Raw genomic sequence first — 17,666 nt, 5'->3', positions numbered from 1 at the left:
TTCACCTCTTTGAAATGCAAATTTCCTGGCTCAGTTACCACATGACCCAGTTGACCAAGCTGTAAATTTCAGAGTTATCTTTGACTCCAAAATCCCAACTATCCAGTCAGAGATAACTGATTCTGAATCCAAAACATCTTTGAGGTATGTCTTTATCTCTATTCTCACTGTATAGGATAAACCTTTCCTGTATACAATTGTCTAGTTTATTCCTCACTGTCTTCCTATTTCTCCTTCACTATTTTATTTTTATGAGTTGATGCTAAAGTTATATTTTTGAAATTGAAATCTAAGTATAGGACACACAGAGATCTTAGAAATCATCTGTTATATTATTTTTATAAGTTCAGTGATTTTCCAAAGAAAGTGCCCTTGGGCCATGTGGTCTTCCCTGGAGCATGGTGATGGACAATTAAAACTTCAACTGAGGTTGCAGTTTGGACAAGAAATAGGGAAAAATGACCTTAATGCATGTAGATCACAATATATGAGGTGTGCGTCTGAATAAAACCAATCAAATTTGCAATGCTCTTGAGTGAATTTAAGATAACCCATGGGAGTAATATCAAGAGTATGTGATTCAAGTGAGGCATTTCAGGGTAAGAGTTTATGCTTGTATTAGTTTCTTGTTGTTGCTATAACAAATAACCACAAATTATTAGTATAAAACAACACAAATTTATTAACTTACAGTTCTGGAGGTCAGAATCAGATAGACTGGACTAAAATCAAGGTGGTGGAGGGCTGATTCCTTCTGGAAATTTGAGAGTGGAACCCATTGCCTCATCTTTTTCAGCTTGTAGTGACTGCCTGTATTCCTAAACTTGTGGCTGATTCTCCACCTTCAAAGTGTATCCTCTAATCTCTGTTTCCATCATCACATCCCTTTCTCCTTTTATATAGATACATTTCCTTGTTTCCTTTTTATCTAGACACTTGTGATCACATTTAGGTCCCATTCAGATAATCCAGGATAATTTATCTCAAAATCTTTAATCACACCTGCAAAGTCCCTTTTCCTGAAGAAGGTAATACTCAGGTGATAGGGATTAGGGCCTGGATAATATGGTAGTCCCATTATTCAGCTTACCACAATGTTCCAGCCCCCAACATAGCTTTCCACATACACAAAATATGTGACTATAAAGAAAAAAACCTGTGTACCCTTTAGTTTTACTAACCTTGCCAAATTACTACTCAATCTTCAAAACTAAGCTGAAGGATCACCTCCTCCATGAGATTTCTTATGCCCTTCACTGCATTACAGACAGACAGTCCCTTCATGTCATCCTATTGAACTTTGTATATATTTCAGTGATATAACTTGCTGGTATATATCTCTTGCTGAACTCTAGGCTTCTTGCTCTTTTTCATCTTTGCAACCTTAACGATGAGCACAATGAATTACCCAAGATACAATAATACAGTAAGATGTAGTAAAGCTTTGCCATAATCAATAAAGAAAAACATAAAGTGATTTCTAGAATTTCACAAACCCTGTAGAGGTATGCAGAACCCAGGTAAGAACTTCTGAATTAAAAGAAGATAAAGCACAGTTGGATGGTTTAATATACTGCTTTTACCAGTAATATTAGATGTCAAAAAATACTTTGAAAAAAAAAACCTTAACCCAAAAGAGTAAATAACTGTTAATAAATTTTACATGCTATTTTTCTAAGTCATGTTTTACAATTTTCCGCCATAAAGAGAAAGTAATAACAAAAGCAGCTGAACATTTTTACTTTCTATAAACCTAATATGAAGTTAATCTTGGCTGGGCATGGTGGCTCAAGTCTGTAATGCTAGCACTTTGGAAGGCTGAGGCTGGTGGATCACCTGAGGTCAGGAGTTCGAGACCAGGCTGGCCAACATGGTGAAACCCCATCTCTACTAAAAATACAAAAATTAGGCAGGTGTGGTGGTGGGCACCTGTAATCCCAGCTACGTGGGAGGCTGAGGCAGGAGAATCATTGGAACCTGGCAGGCAGAGGCGGAGGCTGCAGTGAGCCTAGATCACGCCACTGCACTCCAGCCTGGACAACAGAGTGAGACTCCCTCTCAAAAAAAAAAAGAGGACATTAATCTCTTCCTCAAAACCATTTTTATTAGTGTGAAAGGTATTTGTATGTATGAAGGTATTTGTAGGGGTATTTCCCTTAGAGTCACTGTAGTCTCATTTACTATACTTTTCATGCTCACTCTGAAGTCCTCAAAGTTGCATTAATGGACTGAAAGAGTTAAGCACTTGATGTGCTACCAGCAAGGGATATTTATAAAAGAAAGATTCTAACTTATTATACACAATTCTTTCTAATCTTTGCTTTGTAGTATTACAAATTATCCATTCACAATATCATTTGTCAACATACTATTATAATAAAGAGACTTGGTAATATATCATACTTTCAAATTATGTCAGTGTTTTAAAGCAAAACAAAAACTTCAGTTGTTTCCACCAACATTTATCATCTTTCTGTTCCTGAATATTTTCTTCATGAATAATGGTTAGATATAAAAGAAACTGTATAATCACACAGGCTTGCATTTTACTTGTATGTAATAATTGATAAGAATAGCATAATGTCTTAGATGAGGCATATTTTTAAAACAGTGTTTATTCATTTGCTCGTCATGTTAAATATTGCTAGGAGCTCTATTTCTAACATATCTGTGTAACTAATCAACAGCCGTAAGGCTAAAGCAACTAGTACACAATGTCTCCTCTATTGAAAAGTGGCAAACTCCCTTGTGTTAATGATTAAAAATGTTTTCTCACTTCTTCTGTGAGAGAATAATCTTGATGTCTTGAAAGTTATTAGTCATCTCATTCGGAAAGTAGGATGGAATGAGCACCTAGACACTACATTTTTGTTGTTGTTGGTGGTGGTGTTGTATAAATATTTATCAGGGAATAGTAACAAAAACAACAAAAATTCAAAAAATATAGTCCATACATTTCTAATTTTAAAGTATACCCTATCAGTGCCTAAAATGGAACCAATCAAGATTACACGCTGAAAAAAATATTAATGAAAGAAAATATTTTTCAAATACTAATTGCTTCAAGCTTTTAGCTCAGTTGGAAACAATGGGTGTTAATTAGCTTTTGATCCCCAAAAGGGTAAATTAAATTTATACAAAGAAATCTCGGATCCCTAGGCACAGATTACACCCTAATATCTCAGCTGGTGATCCAGTAAATGCATTCAATTGATCACCGAGGGATTCAGTGTGGGAAGTTGGATGCTTATTGTAAATTCATTACTAACAATGTAAAAATAACTTGAAAAAACTTCCAACTCACAGTGGGTAAATCATACCATTTTCATATACAGAAGAACAAGTTGAAAAAATACGTTTGGCAAAATACAGCGATCAAAGTAACTGAGACTTTGCTTCTGAGTAACCACAATAAAAATCATGTACGACAACAGATCAATAGCCTATTCAGAGACCCTACAAAACAAATTTATTTTCAATTTCAAAAAATATCAAATTACATCTATCGTAAATATTAAATGACTGTTATGAATCTACATTGGAACTTATAGATCTGCATGGGCAAGCAAACAGTTACTTTTTAGTTGCGTACAATGTGGATACATAATGATGCATGCTGAGAATATGGGCTTTCTTCACTGAACACAATTAAAATTTCACATGTATGCAAAAGAAAGGAATGAAAAATAAGCAGATAATTGGGGTGAATTAATGAGCACCTTATTAATTTCAATGTACCCTTTTAACCTTAAAATCATTGGGTACTTCAGATGTTTTTTATATTTTACTAAAATGTCACTTAAAATCAAGTGCTATTTTTTAAATATAATGATCTGCGTTCTTCTTAGGCATATAACGGTTTTCACCTCAACTGAATAGCTTCTCTTATTTAATCTATAAGAATTTACTCACCAATTAAATTAAGAAGTTTAATAGCTTCTAACTTTTACTCATGATAGAAAAGTCAAGGTCCTGATTAAGCAAATATGGAGCTGTAATTTGATTCTTCAATTTTCAAAAGAGAAAATAGATTCAGAAAGTTATGTAGCATGCCCCACATGTAACCACCCAACAGGTTCACTTTGCCTGCTGCCTAGACAGAGCTGATTTATCAAGACAGGGGAATTGAAATCGAGAAAAAGTAATTCACGCACAACCATCTGTGCGGAAGACTGGAGTTTTATTATTGCTCACATCAGTTTCTCCTATACAATATCAAAGTCTTTAAAGATCATTTTGTAGTAAGGTCTCCGAAAGTGGGGAGTGCCGATTGGTCAGGTTGGAGATAGAATCATAGGGAGTCGAAGTAAGATTTTCTTGCTGTTTTCTGTTCCTGGGTGGGATCACAGAACTGGTTGAGACAGATTACTGTTCTGGGTGATGTTAGCCGATCCATGGAGTGCAGGGTCTGCAAAAGACCTCATGCACTGATCTTAGGCTTTATAATAGTGATGTTATCCCCAGGAGCAATTTGGGGAGATTCAGACTCCTGCAGCCAGAGGCTGCATGACCCCTAGATTTCTAATCTTGTGGTTAATTTCTTCGTCCTACAAAGGTAGACTGGTCCCGAGGCAAGAAGTGGGTCTTTTTGGGAAAGGGCTATTATCAATTTCATTTCAGAGTCAAACCATAAACTAAATTCCTTCACTAGGTTAGTTTGACATACACCCAGGAATTAACAAGGGCAGCTTAAAGTTAGAAGCAAGATGGAGTTGGTTAGGTGTGATCTCTTTCACTGTCATAATTTCCTCAGTTATAATTTTTGCAAAAGCGGTTTCACAAATACTCAGTTATTAGGTGAAGGTGAGATTCAGTCAATGAGTGGCCATAACAATTTTTTTTCTAGTATACCTATCTGCCTTCTAAAGGGCCTTCTTGTCCCTGTATCTCTCCCGCTCTCTCTCTAGCATTGAGGCAAGCAGTTATCCATGTGGGTTCTGCGTGAGGCATAAAGATCTAGGCAGAATCCCATATCCATTGCTCAGCAGCTGTGTGACTTTGAAGAAGTTACTTATTTCCCTCAGTTTTGTTATGAGCAAAATAAAAATGGTAATAATGGTTATCTCACAGAGTTGTGGGAAGGATTAAAATTACATAGTTCCTGTAAAGTATGTAGCACAGTGGCTATCACATATTAAGTACATGATAATGCTAGCTGTAGCTATCATGTAAGTAGGCAATAATGCTAGCTGTAACTATAAACACCCGTGTGAGTTTGGGCAAATTATTTTACATCTCTCTAGACTTTGATGTCCTCATTAATAAACAAAATTAGAGTAATGTTCTCTTCCATAAGCCTATTACTTTTACTGTAAAAATAATAGTAAGCAATAACGTAATTATAATTAAGTAAATTAACATTTTAACAATTCTTCATGGAACTATATTCAGTGCAAAACAATCAGTTTTGTGTCCTCAACTAAGGGGCTGATTCTTATATTTCAAAATGAACTTAGCCATTGAAAAGAACATTGGAGAAGAAAGCAGCTGAGGTATTTCTGTAAGTATTACATAATATATTCTGTAAGAGAAATAAGACCTTAGTATGCAATTATTTTAAAGGCTATGTGTGATTAATAGAGTTGTAGGTACTAGAGAGAAGCCCTATTCCTATCCTAGATACTCATAAAATATTTGATGAGAAAAAAAGCATATACAATATGCAGAATATTATAACAATGATTAGTTAATCATTGAATTGATGGTATTAATTACTCAATATATGAAGTCTTTGCCTTGTGATCATTCTGTCCCACCCAGATTGCAAAGATGCTTTCCTAGAAGATGCTGAACAAGCTCCTGCAGTAAGGCCTTTGAATGTGGAATTCTCTGCTTGATTAAGTCTTGCTCCCTATTTTCTACAAGTCTTTGCTGAAAATAAAGCTCTCAAAGTTCTTCTCTGATTAACATACGTAAACTTCTTCCCCAATGAGGTACTCCCTTATCCCCTTTTTCTTTCAACACCTTGATCTCCTTAAGAATATTTTTAAAATCTGTACCTCTTGTCACTGTTTAACATACCATGTATTTTACTTATTTATTGTGTTTATTGCCTCTTTCCCTCTCTTGAAATGTAATTTTTTAAAGATTTTTTCTGTCTTTTATTTCCACCGCAATAAACCAGTGCTTAGAACATTGCCTGTCTTATAATAAATAGGCACCCAGTAAATATGTTAGAAGAGTAAATAAAATAGCTCCAAAATATTGCAAAATAAATAAAAATAAAAAGAGGCAGTAGTTATCACCAAGCAGTGTTACTAGAAAGCTGTGGTATAAACATGGAAGAAAAATATACTCTTAACTTTATTTACTTTTCTACTTTTTGAATCAACAAATTCAATTGCATGCATTCATATTCAAAAGTAAATATTTTAGAAAAAAGGGTGTCTCACAGAAACTCTAAATATTGGATATAATTCAGAGAAATAAGTTGGCTGACCTCAGATTAATCTTCCACCTATCTTCTTCAAATCACCACCAGATTTTTCTAAATGTTTATAACACAAGTAATTTTATTTCCTTTATTTTTATGGTTTTTATATTTTTGTGAGTGGCTGTCTCTCAAATAATAAACATAAAGAAAATTGTTTATTTTAACTCTTTTGGGTTCTTGAAAAAATCAATTCCTGTGAAATTCCATCTGCGTGTTTTGGCAGACTTTTTGATATCAACATGTTCACTTTTTATTCCCCAAGAGAGTTGGGAAAATGAGCTTTTGTTCACACCTACATTTTTTTCTCAAGATAAGTTTTCCCTTATACCAAAAAAACATCTCTTTCAATTACATCCAGGCCACAAGATACAAGAAATAGCAAGTTCATGCCAAATGTATCAAAAGTACGTTGCAGTGGGAACTTAAAAGTCTTTTTCTGAATCCCTCTGAAGTGGCACTATGCAGGTGATACTAGCCATATGCAGCTATTTAAATTAAAACCCAATGAAATAAAAGATCAAGTTTTAGTTGTACTAGCCACATTCCAAATACTCTATAGCTACATGTGGCAGATGACTACCATATTGGAGAGTATATCACTATAGCACTGCAAGAATGGTTTTCCTGTCCTACCTGAGGCTATGGCAAAAAAAGAAGATTAGAAATCTAGAAAATATAAATATGTAAACACATATGGAATTGGCTTTTTCAAAGCAAGAAGTATTCTTTTTAACTGCATCCTGGCCATTCTTTGGTCAAATACTAGAGGATAAAAAGCTGATAAGAGCCTCCAGTGGAGTGCTTGCACACATTGTACTTCCTAGGTTTTCAATAAATACATGCTGAAAGAATTAACTGATTATTATTTTATGATGGTTTTTCATGTGCAAAACACTGTTTAAGACCTTTGCAAGAATACACACACACACATACACACACACATACACACACACACATCCTCCCAGAAATTATTACTTTAAAGCAATCATTTTATTCTCTATTTTTGAGTCATGTTAATTAAAATTTGTAGAAGGCCATTGTTTTGGACTGAGCTCCTACACTAGATCCCAATAGACCAAACTAAAGCAGAGCGAACTGAACTGTAAGGAAGTAGGAAAATCCTCGGACAGACAAGTTTTTGTCTGAAAACAGGAGCTTCAACAACCAATTGGAAAGAACTCAGTCAACTTCCGCTGAAATAATAAGGAAGTCCCTGCTTTAACTCTTACGAGTAAAATAACCTGAAGTACCTGGTATTAACCAATTTGCTCTTCTGACTTTCTTGTTCCTACCTTACGAAACCCAACTGTTCGCCTATGTCCAACATAGCACCTCTCTATTTTTATATGAGATGCTACCTGATTCACGAATCTCAACTAAAAATCAATAAGATCAATGAACTAAATTTGTCATACTTTGGTTTTTGGATAGTCATCACTTGGAAAAAATATTGAATCAGAATTGTCTGACTCAATTTCACTACATAACTATTTAAAATGAAGAGAAAATTCTACTATGTTGGTTTTAATTCAGGGCACAGGAACATTAGTACACCAAATTTTTTTGGTCATACCAAATTCTTTCATTTCTTCATATATGTCTTCCTTGCAGGCTCTGTGCCTGCCCTAAATCTTCTCAGATACTTCACTCTTATTCCTTCTTTAGAATTTAAATCAATTGCCATCCTTCTAGGTAAGCAAGTATCTCCTGGCCTTCTCAGCTCTATGAGACTCATTTAAAATTATTTCATAGCATTGTGTACTTTGCCTTTACATTTGAGTTTGCACTTAAAAATTTAATTTTGTTGTTTGACAAAAAGCCTACTTTTTTTCACTAGAAAATGGGCTTCAGGAAGGTTTGGACTATGACTATTTTTGCTCACCAATGTATTTCCAACAATTGGTATAAGGTTTACATACAGAACACTATAAAAAAAAAAAGAATGAAAAAATGAATGCTACCCCTACCCCTTCATGATAGCCATCTCTTTCAACACTCCTGGTTTACTGAAATTTACTTAGGCTGTAGTAATAATTCAAGTGTGTGGGTGGCAAAAGAGACTCATTTTGGATCATTGCCTTAAATGCTTCCTTTCTCACAGCAGATTTCAATCTCCTCCTGTTTAAAGATTAATACCACACTGTCAACATAGTGTAGTGGAAAGTATAAAACTGTAGAAATCAGAATACTTCTGTTCTCCCTTATGTTATTTACCTGCTGCATGACGCTAGGAACTGAGCTTCTGTTTTCTAATCTGTGAAATGGGAATAGAACCACCTGTCTTACTTCACTCATACTTAAATAGTTTGTGTAAGGGTCATATAATACAACTGTGTAAAAATATTTTTTGATATCCAAATTATTATACAGAACTAGAGAAGACACTGAAGCTTCTGAGTGATATGATTCTTATGTTTTCCTCACTCTCTGCCAAATTTAATTTTTCCTCTTCAGTGACTTTCTTTTTATCTGCCTTCAAACACGGAGAACTCTCCTTCACCTCTCTTGCTGTATTTGGTTCTCCATCTGTCTATCACCCCATTACTGTTCTCTCTTTTACTGCCAACTTTTTGCCTTATTTTCTCATCAGATGAGTTATCTGTAAAATCCTATAGTCTTGCCCCTTTCCTTATCACTTTACCAAATCCGTACTTAAGTGGCCTTTTTCATGCCATATGCTATAGCCATTTTATTATGTTGGTACTAACTAAAGCCGAATTCATGCATTCAGTAGCTTCTCCCAATTGCTGAACATATAATGACAGTGCTTATACAGTTAATCTACAGTCTAATCTCAGTATTGTTTCTAAGTTTCTATTTAAAATCCACATTAAAATAATTAGTTTTTTTGTGTATAAAATGGTGTACACTAACATTTGACAATAAATTATGAAGTAAATGATTAGCGCACTTTGAGATAGCTCTTGAGTCACCGGAATGATTTAAGTGAATTGCTAGGTTTTGTTTTTTTTTGTAATAGGAAAAAAGCCACCGCCACCATCACTACAAAGAATAACAAAAGCTGATCAAAAACTAAGTCTTAAAATCAATATAAATCAATATAAAATCAACATGGTCTATTACTCCCCTAAGCAAACTTGCCTCTTCTATAGATGTGTTGCTAAATATAATATGATACCTATTCGATTGATGAATATATATGCATATATATATAATTTTTTTCTTAGAAATAGATTTTGTGTGTGTGGGGGGGTGGTAGCCACAGCACTACTTTTGTGGTCTTTAAGCAAGTCAGTCGCTTATTAAAAACAATATTTATTGACCTCCTAATGTATAACAGTCACTGTTAAAAATGCTTATATCCACTGATGGAGTAAAAGGCACAAGTCTATCTTCTTACAGTTTATCTGCTTAGAGAGATAATAAACAAGAAAATATACCCATGGAATTTAACATAAATATTCATATAAAAATTCATGGTAGTTGCTACAAAGAATACACACAAAATGCAATGATAAAAAATATCATGGGTTAGGTACCCACTAGAATCATATAAGTGGGATATTAACAAGAAGGCTCCTGGAGGAGACCAGACATAAGACAGTGGTCATGTGTTCAAGAAAGAGGCCAGTAAAAGTGGGGAGTAACTGACTTATTTGAAATATAGTTAGGAAGCAGAAACAATGGGTCTTACAGAAAGAGTAGGAATATGGGGTAAAGGAAAGGTAAGAATTAAGGATAGAATAGACATTGCTTAAAAGAAGACATTCAAATAGCCAACAGGTATATGAAAAATTCTCAACTCCTCTAATGATCAGGGAAATGCAAATTTCCACAATGAGATGAGAAGTCAAATAAGATGAAGACTGAAACATGGTCACTGGATTTGTTTACCTGAAAATAGTTTGTGTAATAAACAACAACAGCAACAACCCCCCACACCCCCCGTCTATTTGAATGGTTGAAGCAAATGTCAGATTGTAATGGGATTTTGTGTAAATGCTGAGTGCAAAAAAAAAAAAAAAAAAATCCTTAAAACCAAAGCCAAACAAAGCCAAACAAAAAAAATAAACAGCACGCATAGACAAATGTACAAGTCTGTGAAAAGTTTGTGAAGATGAGCAAATTAAAGAAGATCTTTAAAGAAATCTTTTTTGAAAGTGATGCAATTTCACATATTTCTACCCCAAGAGTGGCACAAAGTAATTAAGATAATTTTAGGTGGGAAATATTTCAACAATTATATACTTCATAGGGAAATATTTCTATAATATTAAAAGACTTTCATGGGGAGAAAATAAATGTGGTTAATTATTATCCAATCAGCCCGAAGTATTTTCGTGGGAAAAACAATATATGTGTAAAATAATTCATTTATATGTAGGTCCTTAATATCAATTACAAAAGTGTAATATTTTATACTTTATTTACATAATCAAACTATCAGCATTATTGTTTTTCATGAAAAAATAAAACTTCAGACCTTTAAAATCTTAATTCATTAAGATGAACTTGGCTTCTTCTCAGTTTTCTATCATCCTTAACATTAGAGAATATGGTTCTGCCACACAATTTCTTCCTTGGTAACCAGGATAGAATATCAGGGCTAATTTATGATAGGACAAAAATAAAGTAAGTTGTTTTAATATTCAAATGGTGATCGTCATTTGCTCTACTATGTATTTAAATTCTTTCTGCTGTAATTCAGCCTATTTCTTTTTCTCCTAACATGGTTAAAAATATCGTTTCTAGTCATCAAACCCATGGTTAAAGGCTTAGGCAGGATAGCTTTTGCTGCATTTCAGATCTTCAAAGCAGGGCCTCCGTCTCTTTGAGATGCATATTAATTAGATAGACTAAACGTTGTTACTTTAAAATGCTCTAAGACTCTTTATCCTCAAAATTAGATTGCCTTGCCACCTCTTCCATGCTCCTTCCATGGCAGTCCAAGGAAATACAACTTACAACTTTTTCTATCATAATATAAGGCATTGACTTGTTGCACTTCATATCAGAATAGACTTTCCGAACATAGAAACTTTACTTTTGCTATTTAGCCCCTAAAATCAACGATTTTGAAGTGGGTGCAGCCTGGAAATGTTACTCAACTACACCTGTTAATGGCGGTCTTTCTGTTCTATGGAATAAATAAAACCTATTTCTTAGCATATTCATAGCCTTCTTAGGTAAAGACAACATTTTTCCAATTATTTCCTTTTTCATGACTGACCATTATTTTTCAGATTTTTCTGTATTCTCTTTCAGCCTGAAATCTGACTTTGTTTAGTTAAATCGGAATCTTGAGGGGCAAGATCCAGTCTTTGGCATTTTTGAAAATTCCTGAAGTAATTCCATTTTGGGAACATCTGGTTAAGGTCATTTTTTGATAATTATAACCTCTTTAAGTAATATTGATTGAATATGCCATGTATAAAACATATTTTCACAATGAACCTAAAATATAAGACATTATTAAATACATTTTGCTAATATAGAAATGCAATTAGAAGTTAAATGCTTGAAAAAACCACCAAACATTGGTTGAACAGAGATCAGACCCTATCCCAGCTGTGGTTCCCAAGCCTGCACACTCTCCATCTTTCCAGCTGCCTTGTGGCAGGAGCATGAAACTGTTTGCATGTCGTCTTATCTTTAAAATCAAGTTTTCTCAGGTCTCAATGTCTTGTCAACCTTATGCGCCTACACCCACACAGACTCCCATTCATTTACTTTTCAGAATTTGACTCCACATCACCATCTCCAAAACCTCCTATTACTTATTAGACTGAGTAAAGTACACTCATGTAACAACTTGTCCTTTAGACTTATCATTTTAAGTTATAAAAATGCTGATTGACTTATCCTCTACCTCAGCTAGCTATGAGATTCTTAAGAGTATAAGGGGGTTACATTCGTTTCTGGATCTCCAGGGAGTAACAATCAATGAATATTTATCAAATGAACAGCAGTGTGGCAAAGCCACTGTCTCAAATTTAGAGGCAGAAGCATTCTAAAATCTTTCATTTCTTGCACATTTTTCTTTTATGAATCCGTGTAAAAATTATGTAAGTATATAATTAATGAGGGTTTAAACATGTGTGTGTTTGTACGTGTGCATTTTCTGGGCTTCTAAAACATCTTGCAATCACTAGATTTTGCTAGATCATAAGGAGTGAAAGCATAGTCCTGATTCTATTAGCTAGATTCTTGCTGCCCAGGAGTGCAAAATTGGGTCACTGCAAGAGGTTTGTGACCTATTTCAATGTAGCAAATTTAGAGTGCTCTATTCTAATACACATTCAGCCAGCACAGGTATCTATTTATCATACTTGGTAATAATATAGAGCTTTGTTTATAGTTATTTTGCAACATACATTTCCATAAAGATTTGCCCTTAGTGGATTAGTTTCCTGCAAACAGACACTGTGAAAACCTTGCTGATGTACATCAACTTGTAAACATTCTTCTCCTGCCCATTCTTTTTCCAGCCCTTTATGAGTCTGATACTAGCAACCCCTTTTAAGCAGTGTCAGATTGCATGTTGACTCTGTGATGCTCAATCAAAGAAGCATCAACACATTTATTTTCCTTTCTACTCTGATGTTCTACCATTGGAACCTAAGTCTCTAGAGATGAGGTATATTCTATCTTTTCCTTCTCTTTTGATTAGGGTGATAGGCAATACATAAGATACAAATCCTTGCTAGCCAGTGCAGCTTCTAAAATGCCTCCCATATTAAATTATCAGATAAACCAATAGCTTTCTATCCTCAAGAAGTAAAGATTTGAACCTTAACATGCAGCTTGCAGGCCACTCAACAAAGTCATTATATAATAGATTTCACTCAAATAGAATTGCTTCCAGAACCCAAGCTGCTAGTTAGCAGATATAATACTCAGCATCCCTCAAGAATATGCTTCAATCAAAACAATGTTAAAAATGAGCGAAGTAAATGAAGATATATTTTATCATTGGGCAGTATCAAAACAAATGGAGCCACTGCTCATTGTGCAATTCATGAGACTGATGCCTTAACTATTGATTTCCTACTCACTGTCATTGTAAGACGGCATTTTATTTTTGCCTATGTCATAAATCCGACTTTAAACAGTGTAAGAAGCTTTTAGCAAGAAAATTTTACATCTGTTTATGCCTGAAATTAAAACCACCAGAATTGAAAGGAAGAAAAAATAACCAAGGGGGTTTTCAAAAATTTAAAACTCCATCATGCATAAATGGAGCTCATCAAAGAAAGTAATTTCCCTGCAGAAAACACTCCATCTTTTGTTTTATGTAAGTTATCAGCATGAATATTTTATTCTCAATGAAACTGCCTTTTCCCCTTTGTGTTTCAAAGTTTTCACATGGTGTCTCAAATAAATAGGCTTCCTTCCTTCCAGCCCACTCTATTAGCCAGGTCAGTTGTGATAAAATGTCTTCCTTGCTTACTGTAAGTAGTAATTATAGATTAAGCTTTACTAATTCAGTATTTTTTATCCTTAGTATTGTTATGTTTTGGAAACTAGAAACACTGACCACTTGAATTTTCCTGCAGTAACAGAAAATCATTTGTTTTTTTCCAGATTGGAGCACATTATCTAGTGTACCTATCAAATTGGAAAGTATATCTTAGTTTATTTTCATTCTTGATCCAAACTATGGCATAACACCTCCATGGAATGACAACTCTAGTTGTGTAATTTACCGCAGCCAGTCCAATCAGCCTAACTGGACGCTATAATCATTGAGTCTCATTTGCCTAGTACTGCACTTTAAGGGATGGTTTTTCTGCCTCCTCACCTACTGACTTAACATTCAAGTCACTTACTGTTTCTGCTTGCTCCGACTATACCTGGGGTAACTACATCGTGGTGTATGCAACATCAATTTTTTTATTTGTAGATATATCAAAATAATATTTTATTGTTGTTTACATTAAAGTTTCCAATCAGAATTAAAATGTACTGATACCCATTGACTGAAAAACTAAAGCAAAGATAGCTATTATTCCTATCATCTGTGAGTCTAAGAGATAAAATTAAAAAATTAATTTTAACCCAGAATGAAAATATGTTTATAATTTAAAGCCTTTGAATGGCAATATATAAGTTTGCTCCCTATGTTTTCAGATATTCAGCTTAATAAGAAGTTGTTGGTTAGGTTGAAATTCCTATAGTTCAACTTAGAAATAATCTTACTTATAAAAGTTTCAAGTTATCAAGCCCTCATAATTTATAAGCAGAAATGTTTTTCACATTGGCGATAATTTCCTTATATACCAGACAATAACATTCAAATCTTCACACAACCATTTAACATCTCAATTGCATAAGTGAAGAGAGTATTCATAATTTATTTGATATTAAAAATTACTCTGATTATAGTGGATGCTGGTAGAACCCAAGCTGAATATTTGCAAAGTAATTCTTTTCAAAGGAGAATAATGAAAACGGAAAGCACTATGCATTCTTTAACTTCTGCATAACTTTATATAGCTTGCATCTTATAGCCATCTAACCAAAAAATGAAACACTGAAAAATAATAAATAGGCAAACATCAGTCATATTTGTTCTTGCTAGATTAGCTTACTCTTAAATAAAGCCCTATATACAGGGCAAATAGTCAATGATCATAAACTATGTCAAGGCTGAGTTTTTGACAAATATGACTTTCAGCTTCCTTCAGTCTCTGGTTTCAGTATAGCATTGCCCTTTAAAAATGCAACCATAAATCAGTAGCATTACTTGCACTGTAATGTAAAAAATGACAAAAACTATAGCATAACTCACATAAATAGAATGTTATGCTAATACTCAAATCCCTCACTCAAGGCAATAGAATTTAATTTTGAAGTAAGGCAGTCATTCATCCTTTCCATTAAGTACATTCCAAAAAAAAAATAAATAAAGTGATTAAGCCATATTGTCCCTATTTTATCCTGATGATCTACCATTATAAATATTTTTCACCACCTCTTAGCTCTATCATTCACAATATAAATATAACAGCAGCTACTGTGAAGACATAATTTCACAAGTAACTAGATTTTTTCCTAATGTTATATTTAGGGCTATTCAATAAATTATAACTATGAAACCCCATCTTTACTCAATCCTTAAATGTAAATTGTGCATTGGAGACATTTCAATTTAATTTTTCTTAGTAACATCTACCATGTGGTTTCTTTTAAGGATAAGAGCAGTGATTTATTAAAATGTTTAAAGCAGAATAAAAATTTAAGAGCTTTATAAAATTTGCTTTTGAATCATTAAAGACAGTTCAAATTAGTTATAAGGTGTATCATCTATAACGGGTTTTACTAAGAGAAAATGGTTTGGAAAGCTAAGGTATTCTCACCAAAAAATGAAAACATCTTAAAACTATGGGAGAAATAGTATTCCTTATCAACATTTGCTTCATTAGGATGACTTAAATTTCAGCAAATACATATTAAATGATACAATTTAATCAGACGTAAGGGGTTATAAAATCATCTAATAAGTTTAGCTTAATTCTTAGTTGGGCTACTAATAAGTACTCATGCAAGTCTGGCTATGAATAAAGTACTCAAGCATAATAGGTCAATAAAGTTAAATGTAGGCAAAACATTTTTATTTGAAAATCTCCATAGCTGTCTTTAGTCTTCAGACGTGTATACTTATTGGGTTCCAAACAGATTAAACAATTTTTAAAAAACATAAAAATGTGCTATTCCCTGTGATCAATTGTTTCTAAGTAGATTTAAGTTTGGGAAATTCAAAACTAAGTTCAGATGCAATAATTAACATTTTTCGTATTATTTGTAGTTTAGCTATAGCTCCTCACTCTCATATTCATTACTTTTAAATTTATCATCCTTTAAATATGAATTTTAATTTATATATTTTAAAGAAATATTTAACTTCAGCATCCACCAAAGGATATATATAAACTTTACCATATAAACATAGCTTTAGCACTCATATCTCACATAAATTTTTTCAAATATTTAATGTTTCACAAAATACAAATATTTTTTCTCATGCAAATTCAAGTGTACCACCAAACAAATGTTAGAATGTTCATAAAATTCGCATTATATTTGTTTATATACAATAGTACAACAAATGAAGAAGTGAGACAACTGTTAAAGTAATTAACAGTTTGGCCTAAAGTAATTTAGGCCAAAACACACATACTTTCATTTAAAATAAGTGTCAGATTTGAAAAATTTCAGTTTATTTATTTTTTAATTCTACATGGAAGGTGTGCAGAGTGTTCTAAAATAACTAAAGAAAAATAATCACAAACACTTTTGAAAACATAACCTATAAAAGTTTAAATTAGCACAATTTGCAACAGATTATTATAATTGATAATGTGCAATTATTACTTGTGATAAATAGGAGGCTGTTGCTCTCCCATTAAGGGTTTACATTTTACGAGAAAATAGTATTAAAAAAGGTGAGGCCAACAGTAATTAAAAGTGATATTATTGACATAATCATGAAGTATCAGGAGCCAACATTAATAGTTTATATCTATATTGACCTACAATTAAGCATGGATATTTGCTAAGTACATTTTAACATTTAATGAACTGTTCTACACCTAAATTTCTGTAGATTTCATCATGACTTTCTACGCCAATTGCTGATATCTTACTCTATTTCTATGTGTGTTGCCTTATAGTTGAAGTATTACATTGTTTTAATCAGGTCTTTTTTGTTAAAGATAGGATAATTGTTGGAAAGAACTAAGAATTCTGAGTGAATAAGGCCTAAAACTCATTGTAAGTGGAAATATAGAATAAATACGTTTTTGTCAGTGCTAGAACAAGCTGTCACTGACATTCTCCTTGCATAAAAGATAGCGTGAAGAATCACTAGTTTTTTGTTTGTTTGTCTGTTTGTTGGTTGTTTGTTTTTGAGACTGAGTCTTACTCTGTCGCCCAGACTGGAGTGCAGTGGCATGAGCTCAGCTCACTGCAACCTCCGCCTCCCGGGTTCAAGCAATTCTCCTGCCTCAGCCTCTGGAGTAGCTGGGATTGCAGGCTCCCACCATCGTGCCCAGCTAATTTTTTGTATTTTTAGTAGAGACGGGGTTTCACCGTGTTAGCCAGGATGGTCTCAAACTCCTGGCCTCATGATTCGCCCGCCTCGGCCTCCCAAAATATGTGGATTACAGGCATGAGCCACCATGCCTGGCCAGAATCACGAGATTTTTATATTCTGTGTCACCAGCCCTGGTAGACACAGTATTGGGCCTATGCAAAAATGAATAAGCCAACT

The sequence above is a fragment of the Gorilla gorilla genome, chromosome 3 (assembly GCF_029281585.2).
Source record: "Gorilla gorilla gorilla isolate KB3781 chromosome 3, NHGRI_mGorGor1-v2.1_pri, whole genome shotgun sequence".
Lineage (NCBI taxonomy): Eukaryota > Metazoa > Chordata > Mammalia > Primates > Hominidae > Gorilla > Gorilla gorilla.
This window is presented reverse-complemented; position numbering follows the sequence as displayed.